The sequence below is a fragment of the Lates calcarifer genome, linkage group LG7_2, assembly GCF_001640805.2.
Source record: "Lates calcarifer isolate ASB-BC8 linkage group LG7_2, TLL_Latcal_v3, whole genome shotgun sequence".
In the NCBI taxonomy this organism is placed as follows: domain Eukaryota; kingdom Metazoa; phylum Chordata; class Actinopteri; family Centropomidae; genus Lates; species Lates calcarifer.
Window position 1 is genome coordinate 7,952,926 of NC_066854.1, and position 18,299 is coordinate 7,971,224.

The window sequence follows — 18,299 nt, forward strand, 5'->3', positions numbered from 1 at the left end:
TTGATGAAACTGGGGTGCAAAACTTGCACATTTTGCTTCTTTTTGTTCCTCTGGCATTGGGTCTTTTTATCCTGAAGGGCCTTAGAATTCCTAGCTGCAGCCCTGATATTGACAAGCTCTGATTCAGGCTCTTAAACACAAGCAGCATTATGAGTCACATGCTTTGAATCATATCATATCCAGATTGAAAATGAAAGAATTAATTAGACCTGCAGCACTCTGAGTTTCAGTTAGAACAGACACCTTTTCTGCCTTTGTCATTACTCCCCCACCTCTCCCCCATGTCACCCCTCTGCCCCCTTCCTCCCACCTCCAGTCAGAAAATTGATATGTACCCTGCTTGGTGAGTTATTAACATTTCTATTTGTGAGGAATACTTTTCAAGCCCTTACACCCTTGGCTGACGCACACATACACCCACACGAGTCTGCGCTCTCCTCACTGAATAATTCCATTTTAGATTATCTAATAACCCTGCGACCACAAGCCTCCATGTTCTTGACATGCGTGCAGGAAGCGAGAAGGAGAGAGAGAGAGAGAGAAGAGGTCGCTTCTCGAATGTAATCAACACCTCTAAACACGTTTAACACTGCAATTGTCTGCAAATAAATGCCTCTTCTGTGTTCATGTAAAAATATGTACAGTCCATTTCCTCCCTGGTGAAAAGGAGGAAAAAAGCAGCATAAATCAACAAGAGCACAATCAACAGATCAATAAAAAACAATGTGTGCAGCAATATGCAATAATACATTTTTGGTTGCTAATTCTCTATGTGGTGAGAGTAAAATAGAGTACAGGACATGTTTGTGTTGTTTTAGAAATTGTTTCAGAGTCAGTTTGTAAAATTGCAGATATGTTGAGTTGCTGCCTAGTGACATATTCACATCACTAACTGTAACGGCTGTTTAAAATGTGTTGCTCTGTGTTGTTAACCATCCAGTTAAAATCCGTGGAGCTCTCTTCATTTTCATGGTGATGCAAAATTACTATTACTCAGGGTCATGGCCAGGATTTAAAAAAAACAGTTTGCACAATGTTTTCTTCACATTTTTGATATTCTTTTAACTGTTAAAATGCAGTATATTTTACATTTTATTGCCCTACACTGTGAAATATACTATATTCATATATATTTTTATATTTTATATTTTTATATTTTATATACTATAAATATACTAATTCAAAGCCTTACTTACAATTGTAAGAACACAATACTGTTGGATAAATACTAATAATGTTAACTTAACTTACTTCTGGGGGCTGAAAAAGTCTAATCTGCCAATGACTCCAAAATATAACCTCACTAATATATGTGTGACTGTACAAAGCAAACCACTCAGGTTGGTATAATGGCCAAATCCCAAGAAACAATCCTGAGGACATGACCTGAGTGTCCTCAATGGCAGCTACTAGCTACGTCCCTGTTCCAAGTCAAATGTTAATTAAAATACACTGCAGAGTACTCCTCTTCAACTTTGCACTGAAGCTTGAAAATGATCCTATCCCCACAACACCACTAACAAAAGTACTGTTTCATCAGAGCTTAAGCAGTTCAGTACAATTCAGTCGTCAGTGTAACTTCCAATTTTTAAACAAGTTAAAAAGGAACACATGAAAGCAATACTGTTACTACTTATTGTCAGTTTGAAGACTATCAGTCTGTTTGACATGCATTTGATCTATTCAAAAATGACAGCTTTAGATATACAAGACAAGAAAGCAGCCTGAAAATAACCTCTCTGCCTCTGGGTTTAAAAATCTTTTGTTGATGTGATGCACTTACTGCATAGAATTCCATAACATTCATTAAATCTTCATTCTCTACTATGGGAATGAGGAGTGTTGAACTCAACAAATGGCCAAATAAACAACTGGCCTTAAAATTTTACCAAGCTTTTATCTTGCCATTTGACCTCAACAGTTACAGTTACATAAAACACTCTCTGTAGGTGAAATATGGCAGATGCAGTATATAATGTATTGTTTATATTTTTTTATTTGCGGTCTTGGGAGCTGTTAGTCACCGGTCAGGTTGACAAAATACACTTTCAGTGGATTCTGTGGACACACACAAACTGTCTTTGCAGTCATGTCCAATTCTTAGTCCAATTCCCTGAGCTGCCTGCTAACTAGATTCTTTATCCTGCCTGGCTGTCAGGGAAATAAGGATGACATTAAATGAACGGAGCTCTCTCTTTGGATATTCCAGGCCAGTGGTGAGAGGGCTGAGGAGAGCCCGCTGGAATTGCTGAGAGGAAGAGGTGAAAGGGGAAGGGAGGATGAATGAACGCTAGAACAGGGGAGAAGAAGGGAGGGACGAAGAGAAGGCATGAGAGGCGGCTATCGTGGGAGGTTGCCAAGCAGCAGAGCATTGAACCATATTATTATGGCAACAGTAGATTCTTATGCTAACTAACCATGTTTTGACATGATAGCGATTAATATCTGAGTTTTACTGAGTTAACTGACTCCAAAACTACTACAAAAATGTGCTGATGTGGTTTAAAAGATTAAACCAATTTGTAGCATCTTGATAGCAAATTTTCCACTGTTAATAGATGTTTATTTTTCAAAACACTGACAATTATTAGGGCTGTCAAGGAGCTGTTTGTTCACTCACAGCTGCTATGGGGACTAAAGCTGCAATTCAAGCTGTCTCAAAGTTTTAAATTTACCCTGATGGATATGGATTTATGGCAAAATAGCACAGTGATGATTAACACACTGCTAATTTAATACTGAAGATCGTGCTCTGCTGCTACATCGCAGACCATTTTGTGGTCTTTAACGGGATCCTATCAGCATCAAAACAGACTCTTCTTGTAAACATGTATATAGGCAATCAATTTCCCAGATCATATAGCACATAGAGAGTTTTCTAAGCTAAACTGCTCCCTTTAAACAGTTCAACTGTTCAACTATTGCACACTTATGTTGAGGTGGAAATAAATACCTGGCTCATCTAGCAATTTGTACTTTAATCTTAGAGCAGCTATGTGAGAGGAACTGTGCAGACTGACTAGGATTAGAGCTTTCTCCAAGTTACTCTTATAACAGAATCTAGCAAGTCAGTGTATGTCTCTGCTGATGTCAATCAAACTCTCAAACACGGTCAGAGTTCAAGGTCTGAAATAGGATTCACCTCGAGAGGAAGCATGCTACAGTAGCTGCTGAATGACACTTGTAAAACCTCAGGCTGCAGGGTTATCTGAAATCAAACACTAGCTACATCTATCTATAGCAGCAATAGGTGTACTTCTGAGACTCACTCCCACTGCTAAATAAAATGAAAATTCATCAAGCCGAGGTTGAGACTTGCAGTGGCAATGATGAGATATTCACGGGCTGAAGCGTTCCTCTCTTTATCTCTCTCAAACACAACCTCTAACACACATTTTTTACTCAACACCTAAATTTAAATCTGTGACACTGAGACTGATCTGCTGCTGAACCGCAGAGTCTCTAGCTAACTCTACAGTATGCTAATGCTATTCATTGGAGAGCATCAAAGTCTGAGTTCTTCAAGGAGCTCTGACTTTAAGAAAGTAAAAAAACACTGCATATTTTATAGTATAAGGGTAGGAAAAGATTTCATTGGATATGTCCTTTTTTTCCCAGTTGGTCTTTAAAGGAAGTAGGACGACAGCTTTTTACAGATTAAAGAGAAACACAAACAGCAACCAATAAAATGTCACATAAATGTTCTTTAACCATAAGAATGTACAAAGTAAAGGCCTACAAGAATGAGAAATAATGCCCTGGCAGATTCTGTAGTTTGCCAGATCACTTAAACTGAATATACTGTCTGTCTAAGCAGCAGAACTGTGGGCTGATTTAAGGGGGAATGAAAGAGGATTGTCAGATTATTAACACAAGTTAATAAGCGCCTTCCCTGCAGCAACTATAATCATTAAGGCTGCTAAAAATTTATCTTGCTATTTTTTTTTATCAAATCAACCACTAGGAAGAATCAACTTGATCCAAAAGTAGAACAAATGCACAACAGCAAGAAAACAAACAAAGCCTTTGAACAAATAATCAAAGTCTTTCTTCTAACAGACAATGTGCTTAAAATTGTGGTCAATTTATCTGACTTTGTGTGTTGAGGTTATGCACTGCTTGGAGGTTTAGCTTCAGCTTCTGTTAATGACGACTGCAGAAACCAAGCAAAGCAAAGCATACTTTCTACAGGGACAGGTGGACAAACAGTACTTGGAGAATAGCTGCTTATGTTACACATATATATTCAAGGGTTCATAACCATGTTGCAAAAGTATACACAAACCTGTCAGAGTGAGAGCTATTTTTCTTCACTGCACCTTTTCTCCAAAAATGTCCCTTACACGTCTGAACCAAACAGCCCTGCAAGCAAAAATAAACTTAAGTGCTAAGGTGAGCAGACATGTTGTAGTTACCACTGAGAGCTTAGCGGCACAATGCAAATAAGCTTTCACACAATAACAGACGACCCGCATCTCCATGCTAGGCAGCCGAGATTCAATATCGGAGGACAAGGAGTGCTGCGTCCCCAGGCCCTTCTTGTAAAGTGGCCCATAAATCAAGAACCCTGTTGAGAGCCAGTCTCTGTGGGTCTGGTCCGGCAGCAGGGGGGGTGGGGGTGGAAACAGAGCGACGCTCTGGCTGGGATAGAGGCACAACAGTAAGCCCCTCAGCTGTAATGCAGGATGTTTTAGCAGCATAAAATTATTACCACTATTAGCCAAACTAGGGATTGGATTATTGCTGGAATAGTTTGAAAATATAGATGACGCCAGGCTCAAGGTGTTCAGCCATGCGTGTAACTGAACTGGGTCAAACTGTATATATTAATGTTATTAATAAAGCTGGTCTTAAATTTCAGAGCTCTACCAATATGTTATAGGAGTAACAGAAAATGGAGACAATTATAGCAAGTTATTGAAAATTAGTTTACTCTAACTTTCTGGCACTGGCCGTTACTCAGGCTATGTTCAGACCAACATTTCCACCAGTGAAGTAGAAACTGGCTCAGCGTTTGCCACAATTCAAACTGAAGGTTGTTTATTTTGTCGTTTGCAAAGGTTAATTCTTCTTACAGGACAGAGGATAGAATGCTTGCCACAGTGATAACATTAAAGTGCATCATCATTCAATGACATTTCAATGCCAAAAGGCTCAATACACATAATACTGTCTGTAAGTACTGGCTTTAGCTCAACAGAATGGTGAAGCAGTGTCGCAAAATATCACAAACTGCAGTGTAATGTTCATACCTGTACTATTACCTGTATATGTAGCAATGCACCCAAATCTAAAGAGCTGCTTGTGTTTTAGTAGGTGTTTTCTTGCATTATGTTGATGTACACATGTAGCAAAGGCTTAGAATTGCATTGTGGAATTTCAGCAAAATTGATATTCATGCTGTTGTCCCATTTCAGGGCACTACGAGCCTCAAAAATTGCAGAAATATTGTGCAGTGGTAGCAACTGGATTCAATTCTGGCCTATCTTGTACTAGAAGCAGGGTGAAATATCTGAATAAGATCACCTGTAAATAATATGTTGCCCCGGGTCTCACGTCTAGTGGCTAATGACAAATGAAGAATTGCTAATGAAGCGCTCCGCTCCTTGATTTCACTCGCTATTAATCCCTCGATGCGGTGGCTCTATTTAAGGTCCCGTCTGGCGCAGAGGAGAGAATTTGGTCGGGATCCCTACTGAGGGTACCCAAGTATGCATTCATATACTGTATGCAAATAGGCTGTGTCCATGGTTCCCACTCATGTGTATGCTGGATATAATAGGCTGAACATTTTCTTTCAATGAATACTTTAAAAGCCTTTGTAGACACACTATTCTAAATGGACTTGTAAAAGGCTCCACTGAATTTCCTGAATCTCAACACCAGCCACTTAAAACATAGGTCAGAATGTGAATAAAGATTGGTACTTATGATAGTGTTTTGATAACATTAGAGCTAGCTATGTCTCTTCTGCCATGCCGTTATCCTCCAAATGCATTAGCTTGCACAATAATGTAGTCTGGGTCTCTCTCTTTTTTTTCCTCCCCCCGCCAACTTGCATTTTGTGTGATTTTTTATCTCCACACCAATGTATGGAATGTCACAACAAAGCCTTCATGAATGAGTAAGCACAGATCCGATGAAGAGAGGAGGGGAAATGGGAGGAAAAATTGCTCATTTTGCTTCCCCTGGCATGCAATTTCCATCCTCTATCCACATCTCTCTAAAAGCTATCTAAAACACATCAACTTCATCTTTCTAGGCTGGATGGGCCTCAGAGGATCACCTCCAGACATGGCACAATGACAGTGGGGCTGAAAAGAAAGGATGAAAATGATAATTCCATCCTCTTGCTTATAGCAACGGGCTTCTCATTCTACTGCTGATTAAAAAGAGGGGAAAAAAACATTCATTTTAAACGTCACTTGCCCCTAGCTAAGAAAAATACTGTATATTGAGGTAATTGATCATGCCTCAGATGGCCGTTTCATCAGAGGAAGTACAACACAAGTATTTCATCGCCTCTCTCTTCATTTTAGCCATGTTACAATTGACCAGCACAACATTTCAGCTCCAGGGCAAACTACACTGTGGCTGACCCTGAGTCCTTTTATTTTCTGCTGTAACAAATGAGGAAATAAACGGTTTTAAATTGCATTTGATTCTGGTCAAGGCCTTGCTTTGATGCCTCCGCCTAAGCCTAAGACACACACATGCCTATCCACAATGGCTTGCATATGTTTTTCAAGAGTAATGTAAAGAGACAGTTGGATGTGATGCTTTTAACATCCTTTTCTTGTGGTATTAAGTGTTGCTCTGTTGAGATAAGAATGCCATTACATGCAGAAAGTAAACAGAGAGTATACCAGCGGCAGACACTCACCTCAGTTCACATTCATACATGACAGCATTGAAAAAATAAGTGGCCCATGAAAATCATTTGCAAGGGAGAGCAGTCTTTTTGATACCTCTGTGCTGAATAACAGCATGAAAGGGCAGGCTGAGAGCTCAAGGGCCACGCAGTGAATAGGGGGCCAATTTCGAAGGCCATTTATTTTTTTTTCCATACAGCCCACTCACCCGACAGCAAATCATCAAGGTTTGTATGTTCTGTGATAGGGACACAAGGGTTGGGTTTGCTGCCTCTGTAGGAGACAGACTGGAGGACGAAGAGTGCTTCTTTGTTCAACTCTTGATCTGAACAGACATAACATACATTATGGTTATAGAAGTGACACACAGGAAAGTGATACATTTCCTGGAAAATTAGTTGAAAAATGGTTTATGGAAAACGTTTTTTGGCTAATTAGGTGAGCTACAAGTAAAGTAAGCTGTCACACTGATGCAAAAATCCAACAGTGCTGTAAAACTGCCTGCTCACTGATTTGAAACAGTAGCCATAATGGCCATATAGAGAGCTACCATGGCTTAAATGGTGTGGCAGTGAACATTGGGTCTTCTTGTTTGATTCTAATCTAAAAATCTAATGCAAAATTATCAAAATTGTCGATTTATATTTCAAATTAGTAACCCATGAAGTGACTAACTGTTCTAGCACTAAGTAATACAGAAATATTTAACCCTAATACCTTTATAAAGTCTTAAAAATGCACTCTGCTGCAATTCCAATTATTTAGAGTATTTCTCCATGTTTGCCCACACACTTGCTGTTTTTATATTTAAAACAGTGGTTTCCAGCCTTGAGGTCAGGAGTCCCAAGAAGTCACGAGATTAATCAGCAGGGTATATAATTAACATGAATGGAAAGAAGAAGTAATATACTGCATTCCTGCTATACTAAATCACAATAATTCTTTCTTGTGAAATACTACGCAGTTTCGCCCCTTCAGACCTCTAAAACATTCTTCAAATGTGACGGCTGAGAAAGTACTAAACGGCTGGGAGTCACAATTTGACATTGCTCCTTTATAAAGGGTTCACAAGCCAAAAGTGGAGGGTTTCCTAGTGTAATCTGGCACTTGAGCTGAGTTAAAACAACACTGGGAAATACCTCAGAATATTATTTGAGTGAAGCCTGGATAGATTATATATGGATGGATTGAAATTTTGGTATTCACCCTTGGTAGTCTTAATACTGCTTTGTACAGGCACATGCCTAGACATATTGTAATCTACCATACTTGTCGATTCATGACATGACGGCTGCAACAAAAATAAGATCAGATCGATGCCGAATGATTGCGATGGAAAATGGAACAAGGCGAGGGGGGAAAGAGGAATCTCATCTTCACGGGAATTGGATTTTCAAAAGATTTAACTGAGAGCGCGTCTGTTATGCATGTAGTCCACAGCTTCTAATGCTCAGATTTCACAACAGTCAATAAGTCTGCACAGCTGTGGCGAGCAGGAGTGGAAGGTGCTCCAACTGAAGTACAACATTTATGATATTTGCACACATACTCGCTGGCCACACATATACATACACACACAAGCTGCATCGCCTCGCACTATTTCCCTTTCCCCTTGAGTCTTACTAATGTAATTTAAGAGCTATGATTGAGGTGGGCCCGTTCTCAACTTCCTCTTCAACATTCTTCCTCACAAATCCTCATCAATTGCTCCAATCACTCCTCACACGGAGCCAATACTGCACAGCAAGACAACCCTTATTTCCACCACATTAATGAACTCTTTCATTTGAAAGCCTTTGACTGTCCGCCCCTTGATTGCAAAGCCAAGGCCAATAGGCCTTGGTGACAGCTCCTTGAAAATTAAAAGTATCAATCAAGGAAAGGAAAGGAGAAAACTTGTGATGCCTTCAGATCCATCTGTCAGGCAGAGGAATCGTTGTGGGCCGAGTAGGGTCAAGTGCTATTTGCAAATGCTTGTCATGGTTTGTTTTAACTCGTTCTAGTGGAAGACAGGTGGAGTTAGCCTCATGAAACAGGAGGATATGATTAAATGTCAGTTGTTAGAGGCAAAACTACAGCTGAGAACAATATTATATGAATATGATGTTGTAACACCACAAATAACAAGCATCACATTGTGCTGAATACCTAATAGCCACTCCATGCTAATATTGTAAAACTGTGGAGCTTGTGTGGAAATTCAACCCCTGGGTTTAATAAGAAACAGAAGCATTTAAATGTGCTTGTCAGTGATAAAATGCTTTTTAACACTGCTTAAGTATTAAAAATGATACTTGAAATAAATCTGCCAGTAAAACAACAACTTCATTGGTGTATTAACATGCCCTTTATACCTACACTTAATTCATCAGAGAGCAGAGGAGGAATTCAATGCCGCTGGGTAAATTTGACCAGCATTTAAAAAAAAGGACCAATGCTGGATGACATAATCTCTGTCTAAATCAATTTCTGTGTGAGAGCACTCGACTCAGCTCAATATGTAGCTGCAGGGCTTCCGTTAAGTGGCCACTGCCACTTACCTATTAATTCATGTGCTGCTAGTTGCTCCTGTGGCAAAGCTTCACCCCAGATGTTGGAGATGAATAAAGACATTATTAAGGTAACATCATAAACCAAGAAGAAATCACCTAAAGTGTCAAGAAGAAAATTGGAGTGGGGAGAATTAGTGCAGGGCATGCGGTGCAAGGAGATTTTGCAGCAGTTGAAATGGGGAGCAAATGTTACTGTTACAAAATCATATGCAATTAATGAGGTGATGACTGGATGTGAAGCTGACACTGCCTGTGAGCTTTGGCCTGAGAGGAGATTATAATTATAAAACTGCATAAGAAAAGCAGCATCTCTGTAGCAGTTGGTGCTTGATAAGATGGCGAGATGGAACTTACAAGGCTACAGTACCCTCTGTAACTCATCTGTAGTAGGAGAAGAGGGTTTTATTGTTTTTATAAGCCGGCATCTGCTCCAACTTTACATCAGTATCACTCCCTGATTCCCAAATATGTTTAACTGGCAAAGCCCAGTCTGGTCAGAGCCAGAGTGGAGGCTCCAACATCCATCTGGACAATCATAAGCCATCATCCATCCAGGCAGGGGAGGGAAGCAGGGGAGAGGAGAGGAAATACTAGCAAATACTGAGGAGAGGCACAGAGAGAGCTGACTCGCCAAGCAATCACTCAGCAGAAATAATTTGAAATAACTAAGCCCGGGTTCTTCTTGCCTCCCTCCTCTGACAGACACACACACACAGGCGCGCTTTGGGGGTGCGCAGAGAGCGATGCGCACATGTGCACACACTCGGGGGAGGAAAAAAAAAAACACCCACGGACACACGCACGCAATTCGCAATACACTTCTATAGGGGCCACATACATAGACACACAAAAAACACACACACTCACACACTGTGCTGACGCACCAGGGCGAAATGCAAATGCGCACAGTGTTACACAATTAACGTCGAGAGAAAATAATGCGTAAAAATTAACAGCTCGCATCCACTGACACACTGAAATCGCTCGGCTTGGATAATTAGGCTTTACTAAAGAATAGAGAGGACTTCGGCAGTCCACTTCCACTGTCGTACTGCAGCCGTGGACAGTTCCACTAAAGGAGGCTCAGTCCGCAACTGAAGCAAAAAAAAAAAAAAAAAAAGAGCGGCTGGGATTCGTGCGTAAACATGATTGCTCCAAATGCGCATTTAAGTGCCGCATATAAGGAGATCATGAATCCGTTTGTTAAAGCCCGCCGGTGCAAATCTGTGCATGTGAAATGTCCGTGTCATCCAAATAAATCGTGGGTACTGGTTTAAACGTGACCACGGAAGGCAGCATAAGCATCTAACCAACTTTGGGAACGGAAAGATGAGAGATTAAATTAAACTTACCCACAAGCAGTTTCCCGATGATAGCGTACACTCTGCCGTCAGTTCTGATAGCCCCACACCATCACGGTGTATCACAATCTGTTTAGGTCTACAGAGTAAAGCAGCGACGGTTTAAAAACAAGGAATCCCAGTTGTGAAATAGTCCCACTTCTCCAAAAAAAGAAAAAACACAGCGGCTATCCCAAAATTACATATTGCCAGCCTTGACTGGCGCGGATCAGATCGCATAAAAAAACAACCAAAAAAAAAAACAACAAAAAAAAAACACCTGCAGCCGGTCACTTTCAAACAGCAGGAAAGAGGAAAATGAAGAAAATCACGATAGTGATTAGGGGAATGGTCGACACGATCAATGAAGGGCAATATCAGAGGAGGCAATTAGTCTGATTATCCTGTTAAATCAGCTGCTCAGCCGCTCGCAGCCGCACAGCCCCGGCAGGTGAGCGCTGCTTCAAGCAGGACTACACGAGCGCAAATTTCCAAAGTGATGTGCAGAAAAAGACACATCGGATGCGCACTCTCTCTCTCCCTCTCTCTCTTTCTCCCTCTCGGAGTGCCGCTGTGTCAGCGAGATGCGTCAAGTCAGCGTGAGTTAACCGAGGCAGCACGGGACATGAGGGGTTGTGCCTTCGAAATAAAAGCACAGACGAGTAAAGCCTGCATCAGCCGCGAAATTTTTCGCGGTAAGATCTAATTTTAATATGAAATGAAGCTTCAACTAGGAGCTGAAGTATCAGTAGATCATACATTACAGTCGGCGTATTTGAATCCCACTACATGACACATTCACTGCACTAGTGGAAATGTACTGTCGTTCCAAATCTGCCAACAGGTTCTACCCGAGTCCCTTATGCCACTACACTTGGGGCAGTTCTCAATACATAGATCTATTTTCCCGTGCGGCTTTTATTTTGAAGACCACGTCAGACGCGTTGTTTCCGCATTCTCCCTGACTTGACAGTGGTACCAGCATGAACGCTCCCAATCAGACCCGAGTTCCTCTGGAGCCTTCATCCTCTGCATGGCGCACTGGCGGCCCACCCGACGAGGCGCACATGAGAAAACTCATCCTCATTATGCACCTGTTTTGGAGAGATGATTTCGTTATGTGGGAATTATTTTTAGTGGCTCACAGAGTGCTGAAGGGAGTGTGCATGGGCCGACGGGCAATGCAGTGCAGCCTCAGTTTTGAGGATAGATGCACTGCCGCCCAATGGAAATAACAGAAAAGGTCTGGAATGCACGGAAAAAAAAAAAAAAAAAAACTTTCCTTAACAAGTCACTGGAGTCCCAACACGTTATTATTTAATAAAAGAAGTGAAATATACGACAATAGACTAAAAATGTAATCTTCAAAAGACCACACAGGATATGGGGAACTATGTTTTCTTTTCAGGTGATCATAAAAAAATATGAAAACAGAATTACATAACTCTTAAGGAGACAATAAAAACATATTACTCCACAACCTTGGGTTTACAATATTATTACTTTGTACAGTGCAACAACTTTGTTGCAAAGTCATTTTGTGATCATGAGGAATAAAAGCTTGTTATGAGCAGACCACTAAATATGCAAGCCTTATCTGCTGACCTTATTCCTGCATGTATCAACATGCTGATATCTGCTATACAAATGGCTAAAACTAAAGAGGGGAAAATGCTATGGAAACACAAGGAAGTGCTTCAAGTGTGCAGAGAAAATCATATCAAGGATTCAGTGGTTACAGAAACCCACAGAGAGAGAGACCAGTATTGAGAGGGTTGGCCAACAAAATCTCTTTTACTAATATACAGGAGCTATGCATGACCTTGCACAAAGCAAACCTTCATTTGCAACAGAAAATGGTCTGAATGCTGTGGTCCATTACCACTAAATGAGATTTTTTTTTACTGTGTCTATTTCTGGTAGTGTTATGAAGGCAATTGTGTTTTCATTACATTAATAAAACAGAAAAACACAGACCCTTAAATTGCACTGGTAAACAGGTCTCTTTTATTTTTAAAATAGGCCATATGATGGGTTTAGTTGGATGGATATATCCACATCTGACATCAGAATTCATTCCACTCTATCAATATTTATCACCATCTTTGTCCTGTTCAATATTAACTACACACTGACGTGAATGTGACAAGTCCACTGAAAAGCCTGAAAGGATTTCAATTTGTACAGCTCAGGTATTACCAGTATTTATGAATAACCAAGGACTCTCATCCAACAGGCCAGAGACAAAACCCTAAATCACTAAAGATGATGAATGAACAGTAAAACTACCTTGCTTCCTTCCTGAACTGCAAAGGTGTGATATAGATTAAGGACTTGTAGGTAAGCGGGCCTTCCTGTCCGCGAGCCCGGCCGTCAAAAAGAGACCCGTTTGATTTCCCCCTCACTGGGCTACCCCTGTCAAGACTTTGGCCTCTGGCACTGCGCTTCTGTGAGGCGAATTTCGATGAGGGGAGGGCTTTGAGGAGGAGAGAAACCACCCTCCTCAGACTGAAAATGTGCAGTTGTGAGCTTTCTTTGTCATACGCTGACCCTGATGTGAATAGAGGTTCCTTAATGAGCAAAGAAGTGGACAAACACGGCATTGATTCCCCCCCTCTATCTGAGGTTGTCGTCCGCAAATGGCCCCGACTCAATCAACCAGCTAGTGTGCAACTTTGTGGACAAGTGTCGAATGAGAGTTGATTGTTTGCTGCATTTTTTCTGTTGGTTTGAGGACTTGGGTGACAGCCTGGAAGAGTAGTGGTACAGAGTTTGGATAAATCCTCTGTATTGTTTAGTTGTGCTCCCATATAGGTTAATGGCTTTATAAACCGCTCTCAAAACCCAATTTTTAAACACACAAAAACATCATCACTGTGCTCAAAACAAGGCTGTTTTCGAATGTTCTTAAAACCTGACAGTTTAGGAATATATTTCCATTTGACAACAACAGCATGAAGCTTTACTCTGTTCCAATTAAAAATGACACATCATCTGATGTACTGGGTGGAAAACATGTCATGAGTTCTTACAAAATAATTAACTAGATAAAAGTGAATCTCAGTTTATGAAACTTGCATTAAAAATTGGTTGTGAAAAAACTGTTAAAAACTGTTGTGAAACTTTGAAATATTCATTTGAACCATTAATTTGAGATTAAGTTTTGTCTTGTGGGTAGAATTTTGCAATAAAACTGTTCATAAAGTTGTGGAGGGAAAAAAGCATCTCCATGACTTATATGTGAAGTAAAACCTTTAGGGGAAAAACTGTGTCTGCAACAACAGGAAAAAGTAGAGAATCGCAGTCAGATTTTCAAGTAGGATATGTTTTAAGGACAAAGTGGATAATGAGATGAAGAGAAATTTTCTTAAAGCCTCTTATTTAAAGACTCGAACAACCACTAAGCCACAGAGGCTGGGCTTTCCAAAACATATGCAGGACTGATGTAATGTTTGATCACATGCCTCTATACAGTATAGAGGAGCAGACAATAATCAATGCTAAAATAATGACAATTAACAAGGCTACAAAATCAAAATACACATGTATGAGCTAATTACTGCATAAAATAAACATTGTAATACTAATTTGTGATTGGCTGAGTCATACTCAGAGCTATTTCATAAGTGACTGAACATACACCTGTGACAAACGGCAAAGGCCGTTCAGTTTAAGTGGCCATCTAATCATTGCGTTTTCATGGCAGGGTCTGCCACCTCATTAGAAATCCACCAGAACATCAAGTGGAAAGGCTGCCTGGCTCATAGGACATGAAAAATGAAGAGTACCTTCCCACTGACTGATTGCATTTTCCTTCCTTCTACTGTTCTTTCTACTTTTCTTCTGTTGTGTTTCCAAAGTACCTTCCTAATGAGCAACAGCAACAAGCCCCTCCACTAACAAGATCCACGCTAATGATGGAAAACTTTGACAAAGACTGGTGCCGTTGCTGCATTCACAGGGAGAATAGGAAAACCTTCTGTTCTTCTGACTTGGTGGTTATCACCACAGCTAGCCTTGTCATCACATTTTAACTAGGTATCTATCCTCATGTCAGATCAGTTGACTATAACTATCAAGATGATGGAGATGGTGGCTTTGCAGTTTTTTTCAGCTGTCTGTTCATCTTCTATATGTCTTGTGATAAAGTGGCAGATGTCATGGCTGTCAAAAATTCTCCATATCTCAGACTGGTGAATTACAACTGACTGATGTTAATGGGTTTTCATACCTGGCTACTTGCAATTATGGTCTGAATGATATTAGGTGAACACGTCCAAAATCATTCCCTGATTCACTATTCCTTACATCAGAAACACATAGTTTACTCTAAGTGAGCAGTAAGAGGAGATTTCAGCCATTTATGAATCATTGTATCGCGCCAGGTGCAGTGTTGCATGACTGTAATTTTAACATCTATCAGAGTCAAACCTTAGCATTGCCTGAGTAGTGTACATGATATGGACACCACTATTTTTGTTCTTTTGTGGGAGTGTTTGGGGGCATTATATAATGCATTCAATTTAAACTGAGAATTCTGACACTAAATAAAAGGAGGGAAAGTAAATACACTGCACTGGGTAGCAAACAGGCAGTCATTTTGGGCACGGCTTGGGATTGTGCATTAGACACAATCACCGTGGTTTGCTGAAAATCTGAAAAGATCCATACATTTGTTTAGAAAATGTATAAAGGGAAGTTCTTTGCATGTTTGCTAATTGGTACAATTACCAACTTCCAAAAGAGAACTGATAGTTTGGGCCTGGCTTTACAGTTCTTCTTTAAAAAACACAAACAACCCACAAAGACGTGGTAAAAAGTGTGACAAGGTCTTTCTAAGTTGCTGCAACTGAACCAAACAATGCTAAAGTATACGTTTTACAAAAAAACAAAATAAAAATGTGCTAGTTGACAATTCAACAATTATTTCAAATGTATTCATTTTCTTTTTGGTCAACGGAAATGATGAGGAAAAACCTACTGCAGCAAACTGTAAAAAGCACAGCCATATGTCCTTGCTCTGCTTCCTTCCTCAGCTGAATATCTCAACCTCATTTGGACTCAGAGTGATAATCAGACATCAGTTCGTGAGATGGACTGTTTTCAGAGAAGGCTACAGATTTAATTGGGGTAATGAGGTCACTGGAGGAAGCCTTGAAGCCCTTCTCCAATTACTGCCTACCAAACACAGAGTACCAAACAGGACTGAGCAGAAAACATTTCAACATGACAAAGTTATTACAGTGTACCACACAGATTAACAGAGCGTGACCCTTCCTATTAAACCAATAATGCATGTTTTAATTTGTTCCTGTGCGTGAATAATGATACAGAATACAGTGTCTGTATTTAAAGGTGGTCATTTTCACGTGCACCTTTTACAGAGGATGAGCTGAACTTGCAAGACTGCATTGCCATGGTCTTCTAATTACAGCTTGTATGATTCATAGCAAGACATTTTAAGTGAATAATTTCTGACAATAATAGGACATAACCTCTCGTGCAGAGCTGTTTTATATGCGTGTGTTTTTGGGGATGATGTCATCACAGAGTTGATGCATAATTCACAGCTCATCTCCGATTCAGTTCAGCTCCCCAGAGGAGATTTAATGGGATGTGACTTGACGTAAGTTTGAATGTGATAAACACAAGAATCCACAGGGGCTCCCGCTGAAGTACGTGTTTTGGACACTGCGGAGCAGCGTTTTCAGTTCTAAAATGTTAAGAGAGATGCCATATCATGGGTTAATTAAGCAAATATGAGTAAGTGAATCTTATCAGTCAACAGTGAGTTTTTGGATGTGACAAGAGTCTCGTTGACTCGCAGTTTGTTGCACACAGATCAGTCTGAAGTATTGTTGAGGCACCAAGTGGCGAGCACATTCCGTCTCTATGTCATGTCTCTTCCAGCACGCCAGGGAAAGCAGCACGTCGGGTGTTGCACAGTCACAATGAACCCCCGCTGCGTCAAACAAAGAGGGGCGAGACAATTTGCGCGTGATGGATGTTGATTTCTCTGACAGTAGAAATCTCTGTGTCATGTCAGCTGTGGGAGTCCGTTTATTTTATACTGCATGGTACATTCCACTGGGGAGCGAGGCATTCAGACGAACATTTCTGTTTTTGTTGAGGCTTTTTTTGTGGAGCATGCTGACTATCTTGGCTGACTGTGTTGGCTTGATTTGCCTCTGTTTTGCTGAGCAGTGTTAGCAAACACCTTAAAAATAGTGATAAAGACACACATTCATTGGTCTTCAACAAAATTCCACCTGGACCTTTTTTTTCCTCTCTGGCAGTACTCTTTCCAGCCTTATATAAGTAAGGAAAAGTCACTGAACTGACTACCTGCTTTCCTAAAATAAATAGCTGCATGCTCTGGCAAAGGTAACTCTGGTTGCAGATATTTTTATAGCGCTGCTGGCCTACATCTGATAGTTCAAACGGTAATTCTTGTCAGGTAGCCACCATTTACTCTAAATGCATTTTTACTTCTCTGCTTGGGGAAAATTTGGAGTGAAATGCCCAAACTGCACCAAATAACCACACTGAACACCTGAAAATGCAGATCTTATCCCCTTTTAAGTAAACTGCAGCAACATTCATAAGGAGGGAGAATATAATCTAAAAATAGAAAAGCTATTTTACGGGTATAAAGCAATGAAATGATCGCAGTTACTTATGCATGTAAAGTTTAGTACAACAAAATGTACCAATGACAAATTTAGTGCTCATGTTCTCTTTTCTTTATAGTTTCTTTGCGGGTATGGACTTTTATAACTTTTATACTTCTCCCAACTTACAGAAACTTGAATCCAATTTTGTTTTTCTCCAAAGTACCAAAGCTGTTACCCAAACTTCAATGTGACTTTTGTTTACAAGCCGAAGTACACTTTTAATTGGGCTGCATGAACCTAATGAAACCAATTACAGAAATAAGAGCAAATAAGGCTTTTGCATCGTGGTTCAAACTAATAAAAACAAACTGTAGTGTTGGCAGACCCACGCTGGGCCCCCCAAACACCACCCATATCCCACCCACCTCAACCCCCAGTCCCCGCACGAAGGCATGAAAGGTCTATGAGTTGTTGAGAAAAAGGCTGCTGTGCTTAGCCGGGAAGTGAAAGCACTTTCTTTGACTGTGAGTGTTTGAAGCTCTCTCGGCAGTTTTTTACTTTCTACAGACATGTACAAGCTTTAGTGTAAAGGGACGGAGTACAGAGAGCAAGGAGGGTAAGCTACCTGCTAACCTTAATAAAGGCTTTCAGGGGAAATGTGTGCTGAAGGACTGGTCACTCTGTCAGCCACATTAGCCATGTTAAACAGCAGGCCTCAACTATGAAGTTAAAGAAAAAAGCAATCTAGCAATATGTCATAGATATTTTTCTGTCAGATATTTTGAATAAAACAGAAAATCCTATCTCTGGTTTTGCTAATGAAAAGAAGTTGCATATAAATGGGATTCACAGAAGTTTGCAGCCCTCTAATCATATTTTGATGATGCAGCTCAAGACGAAAATTAGGCCTTACATATATAT

General features: G+C 40.4%; 1 protein-coding gene across 3 annotated transcripts in view; it reads right to left on the reverse strand.

The window, feature by feature from the left end:
• The window catches only part of LOC108872990 (interleukin-1 receptor accessory protein-like 1), a 266,950-nt gene that overhangs the window by 211,973 nt on the left and 36,678 nt on the right, over nt 1-18,299 (reverse strand). For 2 of the 3 annotated variants that reach the window (XM_051066061.1, XM_018660974.2), the window contains exon 1: nt 10,777-11,478. The exons of the other annotated variant lie outside the window; for it this stretch is intronic. The gene's annotated coding sequence lies outside the window, so the exon portion shown is untranslated. Of the gene's footprint in view, nt 1-10,776; nt 11,479-18,299 lie in introns of those variants that run through there. 3 annotated transcript variants of the gene reach the window in all.